Source organism: Somniosus microcephalus, chromosome 4 (assembly GCF_052327205.1).
Source record: "Somniosus microcephalus isolate GS21.2 chromosome 4, FLI_Smic_1.0, whole genome shotgun sequence".
NCBI lineage: Eukaryota > Metazoa > Chordata > Chondrichthyes > Squaliformes > Somniosidae > Somniosus > Somniosus microcephalus.
This window is the reverse complement of record NC_140990.1, coordinates 589,074-604,691: the sequence shown is the minus strand read 5'-3', so window position 1 is coordinate 604,691 and position 15,618 is coordinate 589,074. Positions and strand designations below refer to the sequence as shown.

General features: G+C 53.7%; 1 protein-coding gene across 3 annotated transcripts in view; it reads right to left on the bottom strand.

Moving 5' to 3' along the window:
- The window catches only part of LOC147117931 (uncharacterized), a 58,695-nt gene that overhangs the window by 22,109 nt on the left and 20,968 nt on the right, over positions 1-15,618 (bottom strand). For 2 of the 3 annotated variants that reach the window (XR_015077886.1, XM_085984264.1), the window contains exons 1-2: positions 12,801-13,083; positions 4,275-4,347 (exon numbers count right to left, since the gene is read on the bottom strand). The gene's annotated coding sequence lies outside the window, so the exon portion shown is untranslated. Of the gene's footprint in view, positions 1-4,274; positions 4,348-12,800; positions 13,084-15,618 lie in introns of those variants that run through there. The other variant, XM_085984265.1, reaches the window with a different exon arrangement.

Sequence of the window (15,618 nt, the reverse complement as noted above, 5' to 3'; positions counted from 1 at the left end):
AGACCGAACTGCAGGCATTCCTCGGACTGTTAAACTTCTACAGTTGTTTTCTCAAGGGCAAAGCCACAATCTTAGAGCCACTGCACAGGCTGTTAGACCAAGCAGCAGTGTGGAACTGGACCTCAGCTCATGAAACAGCCTACAGACAGGCAAAGGAACTGCTACAAGCAGATAAGGTTCTGGCACACTATGATGAAAACAAGCCATTGGTGTTGGTGTGTGATGCCTCACCATACGGGCTGGGAGCTCTGTTGGGTCACATAGAGCCAGATGGCCGGGAAGCGCCTATCAGTTTTGCCTCAAGAACACTCTCAACAACAGAACGTAATTACGCCCAGATTGACAAGGAGGCCCTAGCCATCATATTTGGGGTAAAGAAGTTCAGCCAGTACCTGTTAGGGAGACAGTTCGTCATCTACACAGACCACAAGCCACTCTTGGGGCTCCTGCATCACTCCAAGCCCATGCCCCAGATCATATCACCGCGTATGCTTCGGTGGAGTCTGATGTTGGGGGCCTACAGTTATGAACTTTGCTACAGGTCTGGGAAGATGCTGGCGAATGCTGATGCTCTGAGTCGCTTGCCATTGAACCGGCCGATGGCTGAGACGCCACCACCCCTGGAGGTGCTGCTACTGGAGGAGGTTCCGGAGGCCCCACTCCGTGCCCAGCGGATTGGCAGCCTCACACAGAAAGATCCAGTCTTATCACGGGTGCTCCGCTGGCTGCTGCACGGCTGGCCCTCCGAGGTCCAGGAGGAGCATTTCAAGTCCTTCGTTCAGAGGTGCCATGAAATGTCTGCACACAAGAACTGCGTGCTCTGGGGAAGCCGTGTGGTGGTTCCTGCCACCGCAAGAGGAGGTGCTGAAAATGCTGCATGACTCACACCCTGGGATTGTGCACATGAAGGCGTTGGCGAGAAGCTACGTCTGGTGGCCGGGGTTGGACCGAGACGTGGAGGAGGTGGTAAAGAGCTGTGAGACATGTCAGCTGACTCGCCATAGCCCATCCAAGGCTCCCCTTCACCTCTGGGAGTGGACCACTCGTAAATGGTCAAGACTCCACATTGACTTTGCAGGGCCATTTCAGGGGAAGGTCCTTTTGATAGTGGTGGATTCTCATTCGAAATGGCTGGAGGTGGCTATCATGAGCTCCATGACATCCAGTGCAGTGATCAACGCGTTGCGTTTGCTGTTTGCCACACATGGGGTCCCCAACGTGCTGGTTTCGGACAATGGTGCAGCCTTCGCGTCAGCCAAACTCAGCAATGGGGAAGAGTCCTGCCGAGATGCTGATGGGTCGCCGGCTGGCGACTGCACTGGACCAGCTACACCCGGACTGCAGGGATGAGATGCACACAAAGCAAGAAGAGCTGGCTAAGAAGTACCAGGGCACCGCCAGGCAGTTCGAGCCGTCAGAGACTGTGTTTGCCCGTTGCTATGCAGGAGGAGACAAATGGATGCCTGCCATGGTGGAGCAGGCCACGGGTCCCCGTCGTACAGCGTCCGTACACCTGATGGCCAGCTACACAGACGCCACGTAGACCAGTTACGGGGTCGTACTCCGGTGAGAGTAACAGAGACGTCACAGGCTAGGCCATTGTCTCTGCCACCTCTGCCAGGCAGTGACGGCCTGCTTCCTGCAACAACGACGGAAGCCACATCGACAGAAGGTGTCACGGAGTCATCAGCCACGGAGGAAGGTTTTCCTGCGGCTGGCAGTGGCACCCTGACTATGCCTGTCCAGCGGCGCTCAAGTCGGGTTAGATTCCGTCCCAGACGCCTGGAGGACTAAGGGGTTTTATCTGGGGGAAAGGAGTGTTGTGTTTTGAGTTTTGCTTCAATTAATTTTGTCCCAGTTCCCGGGTGTTACCTGAAGGGGGTGCTGGGGGGCTCGGTTTTACTTTGTCTTTCACTTTCAGTTTCCGGTTCTGCCATGCAGACAATGTGCTGTAATGTCCACCCATTTATTCAGTAAATAGTAAAAGGTACATTCCGTCTCCTCTATTCATTACTGTTCGGTCAAGATGCAATAAAGTGAAAAAGATTGGTGAAGTCAAGCGTAGGTCCCTTGCAGTCAGAATCAGGGGAATTTATAATGGGGAACAAAGAAATGGCATCCCAATTAAATACATATTTTGGTTATGTCTTCACAAAGGACACAAATAACCTCCCAGAGATGTCGGGGAATATAGGGTCTGATGAAAAGGGAGGAACTGAAAGAAATCAGTATTTGTAGGGAAATGGTGTTAGGGAAATTGATGGGATTGAAAGCCGATAAATACCCAGGGCCTGATAATCTACATCCTAGGGTACTTAAGGAAGTGGCCCTAGAAATAGTAGATGTATTGCTGATCATCTTCCAACATTCGATGGAATCTGGAACAGTACCCATGGATTGGAGGGTAGCTAATGTTACCCCACTATTCAAAAAAGGTGGTAGAGGGAAAACGGGGAATTACAGACCAGTAAGTCTGACATCAGTAGTGGGGAAAATGCTAAGAGTCCATTATAAAAGATGTAATAGCAGAGCAATTGGAAAACAGTGACAGGATCGGACAAAGTCAACATGGATTTACAAAAGGTAAATCGTGCTTGACTAATCTACTGGAATTTTTTGAGGATGTAACTGGTAAAATAGATGGGGGAGAACCAGTGGATGTGGTGTATTTGGACTTTCAAAAGGCTTTCGATAAGGTCCCGCATAAGAGATTAGCGTGTAAAGTTAAGGCACATGGGATTGGGGGCAAGGTATTGACTTGGATAGAGAACTGGTTGGCAGACAGAAAGCAAAGAGTTGGAATAAACTGGTCTTTTTCCGAGTGGCAGGCAGTAACTAGTGGGGTACCGCAGGGATCGGTCCTTCGACCCCAGCTATTCACAATATATATTAATGATCTAGACAAGGGAACTAGACGTAATATCTCCAAGTTTGCAGACGACACAAAGCTGGGTGGGCGTGTTTGCTGTGAGGAGGATGCCGAGAAACTCCAGGATGATTTGGACAGGTTGGGTGATTGGGCAGAAGCATGGCAGATGCAATATAACGTGTATAAATGCGAGGTTATCCACTTTGGTGTCAAAAACAGGAAGGCAGATTATTATCTGAATGGCACTAGATTGGGAGAAGGGGAAGTGCAACGAGACCTGGGTGTCCTTGTGCACCAGTCGCTGAAGGTAAGCATGCAGGTGCAGCAGGCGGAAATGGTATGTTGGCCTTCGTAGCAAGAGGATTCGAGTACAGGAACAAGGATGTCTTGCTGCAGTTGTACAGGGCCTTGGTGAGACCACATCTTGAGTATTGTGTGCAGTTTTGGTCGCCTTATCTGAGGAAGGATGTTCTTGCCATGGAGGGAGTTCAGCGAAGATTCACCAGGCTGATACCTGGGATGGCAGGAATGACGTATGAGGAGAGATTGGGTCGACTGGGCTTGTACTCGCTGGAGTTTAGAAGAATGAGAGGGGATCTCATTGAAACTTATAAAATTCTAACAGGGCTAGAGGGACTAGATGCAGGAAGGATGTTCCCGATGGTTGGGGAGTCCAGAACCAGGGGTCACAGTCTAAGGATACGGGGTAAGCCATTTAGGACAGAGATGAGGAGGAATTTCTTCACCCAAAGAGTGGTGAACCTGTGGAATTCTCTACCATAGAAGACAGTTGAGGCCAATTCATTAAATATATTGAAGAAGGAGTTAGATATATTTCTTAAGGTTAAAGGGATCAAGGGATATGGGGAGAAGGCAGGGACAGGGTACTGAATTTGGATGATCAGCCATGATCGCATTGAATGGCGGAGCGGGCTCGAGGGGCTCACTCAGAGGGACAGGAGGAGTCCAATCAGTCTCACTCAGAGGGACAGGAGGAGGCCAATCAGTCTCCTTCATAGGGACAGGAGGAGGCCAATCAGTCTCATTCATAGGGACAGGAGGAGGCCATTCTTCCCACCTCATAGGGGCAGGAGGAGGCCAATCAGCCTATCTCACAGGGACAGGAGGATGCCATTCTGCCCACCTCATAGGGGCAGGAGGAGGCCATTCAGCCCCTCTCATTGGGGCAGGAGGAGGCCATTGAGCCTATCTCATAGGGACAGGAGGAGGCCATTCAGCCCCTCTCACAGGGACAGGAGGAGGCCATTCTGCCCACCTCACAGGGACACGAGGAGGCCATTCAGCCCCTCAAGCCCGTTCTGCCATTCAATACGATCGTGGTTGATCTGTACCTCAACTCCCACTGACCCACCTTGGTTCCGTAACCCTTAATGCCCTGACTTACCCAGCACAAAGTCGATCGATCACAGCCTAGTCACTTTGCTTCCCGACTGTGGCCAGGCAACCAGCCGCTGACCCTTAAAAACAAAGAAAGACTTGCAGTTATACTCTGCATAGCATCACCTCAGGGCGTCCCAATAGAGCTTTATAACCAATTATTGTATAGAATGTACAGCACAGAAACAGGCCGTATGGCCCAACTGGGCCGTGCCAGTGTTCATGCTCCACACGAACCTCCTCCCACCCCTCGTCATCTCACCCTATCAACACATCCTTCTATTCCTTGCATTTATCTAGCTACACCATCTAGAGGAACCTTGGTGTGCATGTACATAGATCCCTGAAGGCAGCAGGACAGGTAGATAGGGTGGTTAAAAAGGCATATGGGATACTTGCCTTCAATAGCCGAGGCATAGAATACAAGAGCAGGGAGGTTATGATGGAGCTGTACAAAACGCTAGTTAGGCCACAGCTGGAATACTGTGTGCAGTTCTGGTCGCCACACTATAGGAGGGATGTGATTGCATTGGAGAGGGTGCAGAGGAGATTCACCAGGATGTTACCTGGGCTGGAGCGTTTCAGCTATGAAGAGAGACTGGACAGGCTGGGGTTGTTTTCCTTAGAGCAGAGAAGGCTGAGGGGGGGGACCTGATTGAGGTGTACAAAATTATGAGGGGCATAGATAGGGTAGATAGAAAGGAACTTTTCCCCTTAGTAGAGGGGTCAATAACCAGGGGGCATAGTTTCAAGGTAAGGGGCAGGAGGTTTAGAGGGGATTTGAGGAAAAACTTTTTCACCCAGAGGGTGGTTGGAATCTGAAACTCACTGCCTGAAAGGGTGGTAGAGGCAGGAACCCTCACAACTTTCAAGAAGCATTTAGATGAGCACTTGAAACGCCATAGCATACAAGGCTAGGGACCAAGTGCTTGAAAATGGGATTAGAATAGACAGGGCTTGATGGCCGGCGCGGACACGATGGGCCGAAATGCCACTTTCTGTTCTGTATAACTCTATGACCTTAAATGTATCTCCGCCATTCGCCTCAACCACTCCCTGTGGCAGCGAGTTCCACATTCTCGCCACTCTCTGGGTAAAGAAGTTTCATGCTGTCTACGGAGGTCACGGTCCATCATCGAAGACCCTACCCACCCCAGCCACAGTCTGTTCGCCCCCCCCTGCCATCTGGGAGACGCTACAGATGCATTCGCACCCGAACGACCAGATTTAGGAACAGCTTCTTTCCCAGGGCTGTCATCCTACTGAACTCCACAAATAAACTCTAAAGCCTACACATCTGCCAATGCACTTTATTATGTTTATGTATTACAAGCCAAATGAATGTTGTATGTTTAAATGTCTCCAAATGTACACTCTCGGGATCCGCAAGCCTACGTTTCGTTGTACTGCACTTGTGCACTAACAATGACAATAAAGTTGATTATTATTGGATTTATTAGTGACGATCTTATATTCATGGCCCCTAGATTTCGACACCCCCACAAGTCTACCCAATCGAACCCCTTCATCATAATTTTAAAGACCTCTATCAGATCATACCTCAGCACTCTCTTTTCCAGAGAAAAATAGTACTTTTTGAAATGTAGTTCACTGTAGAATCTTACAGCACAGCAGGAGGCCATTCGGCCCATTATGCCTGTGCCGGATCTCTGAAAGAGCTGTGCGATTAGTCCCCGGACCGGTGACGCCGTAAAATGTTTTCCCTTCAAGTATTGAACCCAAATCCCTTTTGAACATTGCTAAAATACTCCTGCGCAGCACCTTGGGACATTTTACTGCATTAAAGGCGCTATATAAATACAGGTTGTTGTGGTTTTTGTTGAATCTGCTTCCACCGCCCTTTCAGGCAGCGCATTCCAGATCACAACAACTCGCTGTGTAAAAAAGTGTCTCCTTGATATACCTATCAATTCCTCCAATAAAAGGCGAAGAGTTACGAAGGTGACTAAAGGTTTTTATTGACTAAATAACAGCCCACTCTCGTGGGTGATCCGATCCAAGCAGGAGGAATACCAGCCAGTCGCTCACCTTTATACCTGGCCTGGTGGGTGGAGCCAAGGCGGAGTCGGCAGTGGTCATCCCAGGTATAGCAGTGTGGCAAGAGGCGACCTCGTACCGTGATACAATAGTGGTCAGTGATACAGTTATAACGAACAGTGGTGAACAGTGCTAACGATAGTGAACGTGGTTTACCACATTCACCCCTTGTTTAGAATTAAGTCCGGCGGGGTGAAGTGTACTACCAATTCTGGTAGGTCAGTCTGTCCGGAGGCTTCGTAAGCCTCTCCGATCGCCGCAGCGGTGGTGTTGCCTTATCCGGTGCTGGTGCCTTATCCGGTGTTGATGCTGGTGTTTGCGTGGTCGGCGAGGGCTCGTGGGGTTCCGGCATGCCGTCTACCTGGACTGAGGTTGGGGGGGGTGGTGGCGGTGTTTCCGGATCGGCTGAGGGTGCGAGGTCTCGTAGGGAGACAGTGTCCTCCCGCCCGTCTGGGTACGCCACGTAGGCGTACTGGGGGTTGGCGTGCAGGAGGTTCACCCTCTCGACCAGGGGGTCCGTTTTATGGGTCCTCACGTGTTTCCGCAGCCAGACCGGCCCCGGGGCGGTCAGCCAGGTTGGTAGAGTGGTTCCCGTAGTCGACTTCCTGGGGAAAACGAACATTCGTTCATGGGGGGTGGTGTTAGTGGCCGTGCAAAGTAATGACCGGATGGAGTGCAGCGCTGTCGGGAGGACTTCTTGCCAGCGGGAGGTTGGGAGGCCCTTAGACTTTAAGGCTAAGAGGACGGCCTTCCATACCGTCGCGTTCTCTCTTTCCACCTGACCGTTACCTCTGGGGTTGTAGCTGGTGGTCCTGCTTGCTGCAATACCTCTCTCTAGGAGGAATTGCCGGAGTTCCTCGCTCATGAAGGAGGAGCCCCGGTCGCTGTGTATATAGTTCGGGAACCCGAACAAGGCGAAGAGGGCATTCAGGCACTTAATGACCGTGCTACTGGTCATGTCGGGGCAGGGGAAGGCAAAGGGGAAACGGGAGTACTCATCAACGATGTTGAGGAAGTACACATTACGGTCAGAGGACGGGAGGGGCCCCTTAAAGTCGATGCTCAGGCGCTCGAAGGGGCGGGTGGCCTTGATCAGGCTTGCTCGGTCCGGCCTATAGAAGTGCGGTTTGCACTCCGCACAGGTCTGGCAGTTCCTGGTCATGGTCCTGACCTCCTCGATGGAGTAGGTCAGGTTGCGGGCCTTAATGAAATGGTAGAGTCTGGTGACTCCGGGGTGGCAGAGCTGGTCGTGGAGGGTCTGAAGCCTATCGATATGCGCGCTGGCGCATGTCATTCGTGAAAGGGCATCAGGGGATTCGTTCAGCTTGCCTGGCCGGTACAAGATCTCATAATCGTAGGTGGAGAGCTCGATTCTCCATCTCAAAATCTTGTCATTCTTGATTTTGCCCTTCAGCTTGTTATTAAACATGAAAGCCACCGAACGCTGGTCGGTGAGGAGGGTAAATCGTTTGCCTGCCAGGTAGTGCCTCCAGCGCCGTACTGCCTCCACGATCGCCTGGGCCTCTTTCTCGACCGACGAATGTCGGATCTCGGGGCCCTGTAGGGTCCTTGAGAAGAAGGCCACTGGCCTCCCCTCCTGGTTTAGGGTGGCGGCTAAGGCGAAGTCGGAGGCGTCGCTCTCCACCTGAAAGGGGATGGACTCGTCCACTGCGTGCATCGTGGCCTTGGCTATGTCTCCCTTAATGAGGGAGAAGGCCGCGCACGCCTCCTCCGTGAGGGGGAAGGAAGTGGCTTTCAGGAGGGGTCTGGCTTTGTCCGCGTAATTGGGTACCCATTGGGCATAGTAGGCGAAAAGCCCCAGGGTTCTCCTAAGTGCTTTAGGGCAGTGGGGGAGGGGTAGCTCCATGAGGGGGCGCATTCTTTCTGGGTCGGGGCCGATGATTCCGTTCTCCACTACGCAGCCGAGGATGGCAAGGCGCGTGGTGTTAAACACGCATTTCTCCTTATTGTAGGTGAGGTTCAGCCGTTGGGCCGTACGGAGGAATTTCTCCAGATTCGCGTCATGTTCCTGCTGGTCGCGGCCGCAGATAGTGACGTTATCTAGGTAGGGGAATGTAGCCTGCAGTTCGTTCTGGTCAACCATCTGGTCCATCTCCCTTTGGAAGACCGAGACCCCATTAGTGACACCGAAGGGGACCCTAAGGAAGTGGTATAGGCGCCCATTCGCCTCGAAGGCGGTATACTGGCGGTCCTCAGGGTGGATAGGGAGTTGGTGGTAGGCCGACTTCAGGTCGATGGTCGAGAATACTTTATACTGTGCAATCTGATTGACCATGTCAGATATGCGGGGGAGGGGGTATGCGTCCAGCTGGGTATATCTGTTTATGGTCTGGCTGTAGTCGATGACCAGGCGGTTTTTATCGCCGGTCTTTACGACTACGACCTGGGCACGCCAGGGGCTGCTGCTCCCCTCGATAATGCCCTCTTTCAGGAGGCGCCGCACCTCAGAGCTAATGAAGGCTCTGTCCCCGGCGCTATACCGCCTGCTTTTGGTAGCGACGGGTTTGCAGTCAGGGGTAAGGTTAGCAAACAGAGAGGGTGGCGGGACCTTGAGGGTGGAGAGGCTGCAGGTGTTACGCGGTGGGCGGTTTAACGTTTGCTGGTTGTTGACTGTGAGTGGGGGGAGGGGTCCACCGTATGCTAGGGTTACGCTTTGGAGGTGGGATTGGAAGTCCAGCCCTAGTAGGACGGCAGCGCAGAGATGGGGGAGGACGAGGAGTTTAAAGTTTTTATACTCCGTGCCCTTAACCGACAGGGTCACGACACAGTAGCCGCTGATGTCCGTGGCGTGGGACCTCGATGCCATCGAGATTCGGCTGCGCGTTGGTAGGACAGAGAGGGAGTAGTGGCTCACCGTGTCTGGGTGGATGAAGCTCTCCGTGCTTCCGCTGTCGAACAGGCAGGTCGTGGCGTGGCCGTTCACTTTGATGTCCATCATTGACTTGGACAGATGGTGCGGGCGGGCTTGGTCCAGGGTGACGGAAGCTAGTGTGTAGCTGAGCGAGTCGTTGTCATCTGCGGGCGAGGCGGTCGGGCGTGGTGAGTAAAATGGCGTCTCCCACGAGGTAGGGCCCCATGAGGCACTATTGGGGTCGGTTGCCTTAATCAAAGATGGCCGCCCCCATGACTCATGTGTGGGGATGCTGGCCTCAGTTGCCCTAAACAAAGATGGCCGCCCCCATGACTCATGTGTGGGGATGCTGGCCTCAGTTGCCCTAAACGAAGATGGCCGCCCCCATAGTTCGCATGCGGCACTGCTGGCCTCTGAGGATCCGCTCCTGCAGGCCTTGGAGAAGTGGCCTTTCTTCAGGCAGGTTCTACATATGGAGTTCTTGGCTGGGCAGCGCGACCTCGGGTGCTTCTCCTGGCCACAAAAAAAACAGCCGGCGGCCCGATCGCGGATGCCCGATGTCGGGGCCGGTGCCGGGGGTGGCGGGGCCGGTCGGGTCCGGGACGCCGACGCAGAGGTAGGTCCCGGGGGCGGCGCTGGGAAGGGTGCTGTGGTAGGGGTCGGGCCCGAGTCCCAGGGTCGCGAGCAGTACCTGGTGAATGCTTCCTGATCTTGGTGGGCCACTTCCAGGGAGATAGCGAGGGCTTCAGCTTTTTCCATGCTGAGGTCTTTAGCTTCCAGCAGTCTTTGCCGTGAGTACTCGGACCGTAGGCCTTTCAGGAATGCGTCGCGGATATTATCTTCAGTATTTTCGGCTGCCGACACCGATTTAAAGTCACAGTTCCTGGCGAGTGCATATAGCGCCTGTGAGAATTCGGCTACTGATTCTCCTGGCTGTTGCGGCCGTGATCTTAGGAGGTGCCTAGCGTACATGTAGTTTACCGGGGTCCGGTACTTCTGTTTCAGCAGGTTGATGGCGGTCTCGTAGGTAGTCATGTCCTCGATGAGAGTGTATACTCTCGGGCTCAGTTGTGCCTGCAGGACACTTAGTTTGGATGCCTGAGGGACGCTGGATTCTCTCAGGTATGATTCGAAGCAGACCAGCCAGTGTTTAAAGTCTGCGGCTGAGTTTGCTGCTCGTGGGTTCAGGTCCAGGTACGGCGGTCTGAGGGCTCGCAGCCAAGCTGGCTGGTGTGGCTGTGCTCCTGGGAGCTGCGCTGGTGGCTCCTCCGCCGGTTGTGACTCGTTGTCGGACATCATTAAATTTAGTCAATAAAATTGATATACCTATCAATTCCTCCAATAAAAGGCGAAGAGTTACGAAGGTGACTAAAGGTTTTTATTGACTAAATAACAGCCCACTCTCGTGGGTGATCCGATCCAAGCAGGAGGAATACCAGCCAGTCGCTCACCTTTATACCTGGCCTGGTGGGTGGAGCCAAGGCGGAGTCGGCAGTGGTCATCCCAGGTATAGCAGTGTGGCAAGAGGCGACCTCGTACCGTGATACAATAGTGGTCAGTGATACAGTTATAACGAACAGTGGTGAACAGTGCTAACGATAGTGAACGTGGTTTACCACACTCCTCATGTCACCTCTGGTTCTTTTGCCAATTAACCATCAAATCTGTGTCCTCTGGTTAGCAACCCTCCTGCACTTGAAACAGATTCTCTTTCAAAATGCTTCATGATTTTGAACACACCGATCAAATCTCCTCTCAATTCTTCCAATAGTGGCTGTGGGAACTTTTACATCCACCCATGACCCTCGATTTAAACGTCTCATTCAAAATACGGCCTCTCCACCACTGCGGCGCTCCCTCAGTAAAGCGCCTCCGACAGTGCGGCGCTCCCTCTGTACTGCCCCTCCGACAGTGCGGCGCTCCCTCAGTACTGCCCCTCCGCACAGTGCGGCGCTCCCTCAGTACTGCCCCTCCGACAGTGCGGCGCTCCCTCAGTACTGCCCCTCCGACAGTGCGGCGCTCCCTCAGTACTGCCCCTCCAACAGTACAGCGCTCCCTCAGTACTGCCCCACAGGCAGTGCAGCGCTCCCTCAGTACTGAACCTCCGACAGTGCTGCGCTCCCTCAGTACCGCGCCTCCGACAGTGCGGCGCTCCCTCAGTACTAATCCTCCGACAGTGCAGCGCTCCCTCAGTACTAACCCTCCGACAATGCGGCGCTCCCTCAGCACTGCCCCTCCGACAGTGCGGCGCTCCCTCAGCACTGCCCCTCCGACAGTGCGGCGCTCCCTCAGCACTGCCCCTCCGACAGTGCGCCGCTCCCTCAGCACTGCCCCTCCAACAGTGCGGCGCTCCCTCAGCACTGCCCCTCCGACAGTGCGGCGCTCCCTCAGCACTGCCCCTCCAACAGTGCGGCGCTCCCTCAGCACTGCCCCTCCGACAGTGCGGCGCTCCCTCAGCACTGACCCTCCGACAGTGCGGCACTGCCCCTCCGACAGTGCGGCGCTCCCTCAGCATTGCCCCTCCGACAGTGCGGCACTGCCCCTCCGACAGTGCAGCACTCCTTCAGTACTGCCCCTCTGACAGTGCAGCACTCCCTCAGCACTGCCCCTCCGACAGTGCGGCGCTCCCTCAGCACTGCCCCTCCGACAGTGCGGCGCTCCCTCAGCACTGCCCCTCCGACAGTGCTGTGCTCCCTCAGTACTGCCCCTCCGACAGTGCGGCGCTCCCTCAGTACTGCCCCTCCGACAGTGCGGCGCTCCCTCAGTACTGCCCCTCCGACAGTGCGGCACTCCCTCAGTACTGCCCCTCCGTCAGTGCGGCGCTCCCTCAGTACTGCCCCTCCGACAGTGTGGCGCTCCCTCAGTACTGCCCCTCCGACAGTGTGGCGCTCCCTCAGTACTGCCCCTCCCACAGTGCGGAACTCCCTCAGTACTGCCCCTCTGACAGTGCGGAGCTCCCTCAGTACTGCCCCTCCGACAGTGCAGCGCTCCCTCAGTACTGCCCCTCCCACAGTGCGGAGCTCCCTCAGTACTGCCCCTCCGACAGTGCGGTGCTCCCTCAGTACTGCCCCTCCGACAGTGCGGCGCTCCCTCAGTACTGCCCCTCCGACAGTGTGGCGCTCCCTCAGTACTGCCCCTCTGACAGTGCAGCACTCCCTCAGTACTGCCCCTCCGACAGTGCAGCGCTCCCTCAGTACTGCCCCTCCGACAGTGCGGAGCTCCCTCAGTACTGCCCCTCCGACAGTGCGGAGCTCCCTCAGTACTGCCCCTCCCACTGTCAGTACTGCCCCTCTGACAGTGCGGAGCTCCCTCAGTACTGCCCCTCCCACAGTGCAGAGCTCCCTCAGTACTGCCCCTCCGACAGTGCGGAGCTCCCTCAGTACTGCCCCTCCCACAGTGCGGCGCTCCCTCAGTACTGGAAGTGTTGGCCTGGATTTTGGGTTGGATTGGAGAACCCTGCAGTGCTGATTTTGAGAAACCCAATCCAGGCTGCCACTGATGCAGAAGCCAGAGTGCTGCCACTGAGCCTGGGTTGACTCCTCAATCAGGGGGACATTGGCAGTGACAGTACCAGCAGCAATGAGTGCAGTCGCAGGGCCCCACCTCTGGGTTTATGCTGCATCTGGGGAAATCGGCCCCTTGGTCACAGGCCTGGACTGTCGCAAAGTGAAGCCAGACTGTCGCAAAGTTCTGCCGGACAGCCGCTCGCTGCGCACGTGACGCCCTCTCCGGAGGCCGCGCCGCTGATGGAGGTTCTTGCCGCCGCGCTCGGTGTTTATAAAAGGCCGCCGTTTGCCCCCCGGCCCCGCTGCTCCTGGTCCCCGGAGTTGTTGTTTTTTTGGGACGGGGGCTGCTAGCTGATCCGCGGGCGGCCTCTGTCTCTGTGGCTTTCTCTCGCACTGCGCATGCTCGGGCAGCTGATGAACCGCTCTGCGCATGCTCAGCACTCGCAGACCCGCCCCACACTGCGCATGCTCGACACTCGCAGACCCCCTCGCAACGTACTGCGCATGCTCGGCATTCACAGACCCGCCCCACACTGCGCATGCTCGGCATTCACACACACCCCTCACAACGCACTGCGCATGCTCGACACTCACCCCCCCCTCACTGCGCATGCTCGGCACTCGGAGACTCGTCCCACACTGCGCATGCTCGGCACTCGCGCGCGCGCACACACACACATACCTCACAACGCACTGCGCATGCTCGGCACGCACACTACCCCTCACAACGCACTGCGCATGCTCGACACTCACACACACCCCTCACTGCGCATGTTCGGCACTCGGAGACTCGCCCCACACTGCGCATGTTCAGCACACACACACACCGCACTGCGCATGCTCAGTACCAACAGATCCTCCCCGCACCGCGCATGCTCGCACTCCTCTCTCAGCCAACAAGCCTGTCGGCCATTGGAGATTGAATCACAGAATAGTGTTTGCATTTCATAGATAAACTATAAGGACCTCCAAACTGGAACACAGATGGTTTTTTTTCCAGACCCTCATATGTGCCTTTGTTATCAAATTCCAATTCAAATTCAAATTGCTTTATTGGCATAATGACAAGGTACATCTTATGTTACCAAAGCATCGAAAAACATTCATGGTTGAACACATAAACGCAGATCTATCCATACATACAGTGTATAAACAGATATATCCCTGAGTGTATAAATATACACTCATAATATGTATATAATCTTTTCTTAGGTTTAATGGTTGTCCCTCTGCTTATGGCAAGCTGTAACATAGTTTGCCGTTAAACATAGAAGATAGGAGCAGGAGTAGGCCATTCGGCTCTTCGAGCCTGCTCCGCCATTCAATGCGATCATGGCTGATCATCCAAATTCAGTACCCTGTCCCTGCCTTCTCCCCATATCCCTTGATCCCTTTAGCCTTAAGAAATATATCCAACTCTTTTTTGAATGTATTTCATGAACTGGCCTCCACCGCCCTCTGTGGCAGAGAATTCCACAGGTTCACCACTCTCTGGGTGAAGAAATTCCTCCTCATTTCAGTCCTAAATGGCTTACCCCTTATCCTTAGACTATGACCCCTGGTTCTGGACTCCCCGACCATTGGGAACATCCTTCCTGCATCTAGTCTGTCCAGGCCTGACAGAATTTTATAGGTTTCGATGAGATCCCCTCTCAATCTTCTAAACTCCAGTGAGTATAAGCCCAATCGACCGAATCTCTCCTCATACGTCATTCCTGCCATCCCAGGTATCAGCCTGGTGAATCTTCGCTACGCTCCTTCCATGGCAAGAACGTCCTTCCTCAGGTAACTTCTAACTTAGCAGGACCAGATGTCCAGGATATCTTTTCAACTCTACCGGACACAGGAGAGCCAGCAGACTACACTGCGGCGGTTAGTGCTTTGAATCACTACTTCGTGCCCCAGGTCAACGCAGCATTTGCTAGCCAGACTTTTTATAAGTTGTCCCAGAAGACAGGTGAGACTGTGCAACAATTTGCTACTCGCTTGCGGCAGGCTGCTAAAGACTGTGCTTTTGGGGGGGATGCGGATAATCAAATAAGAGACGCTATCCTGAGTAGGTGCACGTCAGCCTATGTGCGGAGGAAATTGCTAGAGGAAGGGCCAAGGTCTAACGCTCGCCCGCACGTTACAATTGGCCTCACAATGTGAAAACGTCGAGGAACAGATGTCAGCCATGTCATGTACAGAGAAGGCGGAGACAGATACTGTTTGTCGTGTTACACAGAAAAGAGGGTAATATGCAAAAAGCTCAACAGAGAAACCAAAGGGAAATGGCGATAGGAACGAAAGGAAATGTTACAGATGTGGACACAGACCACATGGGCAGAGATCCAAAATGCCCAGCACGGGGACAAACGTGTCATAAGTGCAAGGGAAAGGATCATTTCTCCAAAGTATGCCGCACAAAGGGTACAAAGAAACACAGTGTGAACAATGTAGAGGAAATGACTTTGCATTTGCTGTTACTGGAAATAACGTGACAGAGAGACTTACCTTTTGTGTAGGGGGAGTAAACCTGAGAATGTTAATTGATTCGGGTGCAACTAGTAATGTGATAGATGAGAATACATGGGAAGGATTAAAGTCAGAACACATTAAGTGTCAGTCACATGTCCCTAAGACAGAGAGAAAGTTATTCTCTTATGCTTCTAGCCGACCACTGTCAGTTAAAGGTGTATTCACATGTGGGATTACAATAGGTAAGAGAACTGAGCAGGCGGAGTTCATTGTGGTTAAAGGCCATGGAGAGCCGTTGCTAGGAAGGGAGACAGCCATGAAACTGGGAGTTTTAAAAATAGGCGCAGATGTCTCAGCTGTGGTAGATGTAAGACAGCTACAAGAACAGCGGTATCCAAAGGTGTTCCAGGGAGTAGGAAGGCTGAACACAAAACAGATCAGTTTGTATATCGACC